The sequence below is a fragment of the Macrobrachium nipponense genome, chromosome 10 (genome assembly GCF_015104395.2).
Source record: "Macrobrachium nipponense isolate FS-2020 chromosome 10, ASM1510439v2, whole genome shotgun sequence".
Classification (NCBI taxonomy): Eukaryota; Metazoa; Arthropoda; class Malacostraca; order Decapoda; family Palaemonidae; genus Macrobrachium; species Macrobrachium nipponense.
Genome location: NC_087204.1, coordinates 50,119,100 through 50,123,601, shown reverse-complemented (window position 1 = coordinate 50,123,601; position 4,502 = coordinate 50,119,100).

Sequence of the window (4,502 nt, the reverse complement as noted above, 5' to 3'; positions counted from 1 at the left end):
AGAAACTTCAGTCTTTTAAATGGTATGCTTAGAGTTGCAATTGTATTCTTGTTTCACCAATTAAATATCGAGTGAATAAGACCCGTCCACCGTGATGAGGGTTGGCCTGCCGTGGTGTTCTACCCTATACTCCCTGAACACCTGAATTAGCTCTGGTCACTGACCAGCCCGAACTATATCCCCACATATTTACCCACTAAGTGGGTAATTTTAACTGTCAGTGTTACCAACGCTGCAGGTAAAATTTAGTCAAATGAGTTACCTGTGTTACCGTTGGCAACGCTGCCGCAAATACCTGCCACCAGTGGCCTGTCTCCTCATTCCTCAATTGTTTTTTGTTCGCCTTGCTGTGCGGATCAGTCCCACATCAGGCAAACTTTTGGTCATTTAGCCCGACCCCACTCAAAGAGTTTTCGCATCTTGGTTACAAACTACGAATTTTCCCGTTTCACTTTGGATAACTACTTTTTACTCGCTATGGATAAGTTAGGAAATAAACGTCATCGCCTTCTACAAACGCCTCGACGATTGAGCCTTCTACTGCTGGATATGTTGGTGCTCATCGGCTCTAAAATAACGTTGTCGCCGACTGCAAATGCCTCTGCTTCTACTTCATCTACAGTTCGACGATCGAGCCTTCTACTGCTGGATATGTTGATGCTCATCGGCTCTGCACGCCCTTCAAGCGTAGGATGAGTACCCGCACACATGATCGACGTTCTTTTCGTTATTTCGTGTAGGAAGGTTTAGTGCAATATTAGGCAGAGATGTTTGTCTTGGTCAGGAGACAACGAAACATTAGTTAGTTATTCCAGAAATTAGTGGACAGGTTATCATCTAGTATGTTAAGCATATTTCTAGCCTGACTAATAATTTAACCAAAATAGAGATAGTGGTACTAGTAGTATAGTGAATTCTAATTGTTCTTTTTCAGCCCCCCTGCCTGTTCCAGAACCAGCCCTAACGGGTGCTGGGGGTAATGGAGAACCGCAAGCCTCCGAGTGGGTAGGTTCTGCTGGCCCCCCTGGCGCGGAGCAGGCAGTGTTGGCAGCAGATTTCCCCTCCCCTCGATTTGTAAGTTCTCAGGATGATGAAAATTTAGGTCAGATACAGACGAGTAGGGATAATAGGCTAAATAAGAGTTTAAGAAGAGAAGTGCAGGCTTCTTCCGGTCAGTTTTCTATTATAAGTAGTAGTTTATAGAGGGACAGTGTCCTTAGAGCCTCTTGGGTGTTTCTTGCTTCGAGTTCCTCGCGTCAGAATCTTTTAGGCCATGGTTGGCCGTTCAGATCTGGTTTCGGGTCTGTCGGGTTCTGAAGGGTTGAATACTTATCCTTCGTCTTTAAGGTTACTTTCCTCTACTTATACGATAGCGTAATTTTTAATAACTAATTGTTCCGACACGGCATACAAACCTTCGGTCCTTTTACAATAGGAAGGTACTAGCGGCAGCTGGATAGGTCGTAAGCTTTCGAACAAGGGGTTCGGTAGTTAACTGCTTGTCCGACAGGCGCGCGCGCGACTGGGAGGTAAACAAATCACTTTAGCTTTCGGCCTCACAGCGAGTGGACGTGTGTGTTCTACGCTCTCTGCCCGCTTCTCGTCGTTTGCTTTCCCTTGGTTGTATGGTTGTGTTTGTGTTGAGTGATCATTGTAAGTACAATCATTCCCTTTCTTTTTTCATCATTGTGATAATTAAGCTGATCAATTATGGAGTCTCCACGCCCCGCTACCCTCCGGAGATTGTGCCCGGTACCGAAGGCGTAAAATGCGGTAAGTTCCGCTCCTTTCCAGAAATTGATCCCCATATTTTTGTGGCGCTCGGTGTCGGGGCCGCGAATGTACCCGGAGCCGAGCCTGTGAAGTATGTATGTCTTGGTCGGAGGCGCAGTGGGGCTTGTAAGAAGGTAGGAAGAAGCGAAGGCCTGCAAAGGAGTCGTCGGAAAGCTCTCCCGCGACTCCTTTGGTTACGGGACACTTCGTCTTCTTTCCTGCCGCCGCCCGCTCAGCTCCCACGTTTGGCGCCTTCCCTTCGGGGGGGGTTTCTAGGTCCGGTTCTCCTCAACCCGATCTGGTCGAGTGTGAGGAGGGCGCGAGATACCCCGCCGCGTTGAGTTGTATTCTGGGTCCTCTATCCGTTCGTCTACATCGCACGGACGGGTAGAGGATCCTGCCTAATCACCCGACCTTTGCTTCCTCAGGTGCTGTTGCCGCGAAGGACGACCTCGGACAGGTGTGGGCATCGTTGGGTCTGCAGGGCGTGCCGAGTGTCCAGGGGCTGCTCTACCATCTCGCTGGCTCTGTGGCGGTCACGCACGCTACGGTGACGACCACTACCACGACCCTGTCAATTCCTGGCTATGCTTCACCTCCTCACCTGGTGTACACCCCGCACGCGGTCTCTGTTACACCAACTACATCGGTGCAGGGGCCAATCGCCGTACCACGGGGGAGTGTGATGCCGCCGCCTGGGTTTGCCGTGCTGCCTCGACCGGACTTCGTGTGCCCGAAGAGCTCGCCCCTGGACCTCCCACCAGTACCTAGGATGTCTGTGCCGCTGGTCCGTCCACCTGGTCTGCCTGTACAACCTGCCGTACCTGCCCAGCCGCTGTTTACGGACGTGATGTTGCCGACCACTGCTGCCGTTCCGGTATCTGTTCCTGCCGTCTCCACTGCTGTTCCTGTGATGCCTGCACCTGCTGACGTTGTTCCTGTTCGTGGCGCCGCTGCTCCCGATGCCGATCTGTTCGGACAGGTGCGTCCGGGCCCTGTTGCTTCGGCAACAGCAGCCCCGGCTCCGCCCTGGATGACAGATCTGACATCGGTCCTGAGGAAGCTGACGAAGAGAAGAAGGAGAGGAGGAAGGTGTCGTCATCGTCTTCTTCGTCGTCGTCTGCCGCCTCTCCCCCTTCATCTTCTAAGGCTCCACAGCCTAAGAAGAAGAAGGTCACCTCCTCCCCCCCTAAGAAGTCTCCTTCGGGAGCTTCTAAGGGCCCGTCTCGCTCCGGTGAGATGGGGGGTTCTTCCGCTGGTCCCCCCAGATGCTGAAGCCTTGCCGAGGATGGGGGGCTTAGGGTTCAGCAGCTGGGCCCTGATGCCTGGTGGGAACTACTTTCTTGCTGGGCCTTGGTGCCCAGCTGTTGATCCAACTAAATGAGTCAGCCCTTTTCCTTTTACTAAAACTTTTCTTCCTTCTGCTTCCTCCTTCTATAAGGCACGGATTTTATGTTGATGACTTGGATTGGTTTTGGACATGATTTGGACTTGTTTCATTGGATTTGATGGAGGGTGAGGATGGTTGGCATGCCCCCTCACCCGTAGAACTCGAGTACCTAACGTGGTCGAGCGAGGGGAAAGTTTAGATGTCAAACCCTGCTCTTAGTGCTGGGTCTGATCTCGACGGACATCATGACGCCTTAAGCACTGAGGGTGGGGTGTATATCTGGGTGGTACCCCTAGGGCAGCCTGTATGGGATAACACTGTCCTCTAAATGTGGCTCCATGGTGGTGGGTGGGGGGCTACCTGGACGAATCGTAAATTCTACGTCTTATGGAGACATTTAAAAACCTTCTGTTGACGACTTAGGCAAGGATAAGGACAAGGAAAATTCTGTTAATTCTCCATTGTGACTTTGGAGCCTTTTTCAAAGGACCTCCCCTTGTACAAACATTTTATATGTGAAAACCAGTCCCTTTAGACTGGAATTATGAAACTGTATTTTAAATGAAATTTTGCAAATTGGTAAAGTAAAAGAAGTAAGGAATAGACTAGGCAAAAAATTATGGGTTTTTTGAATTTTGGGTATTTTTCAATAACGAATCTGAAGCTCACAGAGCTACAGAGAGTTCAGATCAGATTCATTGAGTGTTGACTCGCAGAGGCAAAAGAGGTCCCTCCCAGGCATCTTGAGATTTATAGACCACCAAGTGAAATTAAAGATAATAGTAAAATTAGTAAAACCTCCAGATCACCAGACCCAGCTAAGTGGTTAATTATCACAACTCATGGTGAGAGAGGCAACCTCTTCAAAAGTGAAGAGGTTGGTAAGCCAGAAGATCGGCAATGTTGGGAGTCCTGAATTAACTCGCTTTGGGCGTAATAGTTTTCTTAGTTCATGTGAAGACAGATATTCAATCGATAATGCTTCTAAATTGAAGCTTGATCCTGAGGGTATGATAAAAACAGGTAAAACCTCACTATAATTTTAGTTATGCGAAGGGTGTTATATTTAATGAAGATCTACATGAAATGGATGAGGAGGAAATTTGGAAAATGTGTCCGGATGTGGTTTGGAAGGTTTTTTATAGTGCCCGCTCATCGATGCTTATTTTAACATTTACAAGTTCATCTCTGCCATCCTGAAATTATTCTTGATAGTGAAAATGATGAAAGTTCGTCCTTTATAGACCGAGAGTGCTCCAGTGCTTTAAATGTTTTGGTTTTGGACACTCCTCTAACATTTGCACCAGAAATAAACATCTGTGAATCATGTGGCCAGCCT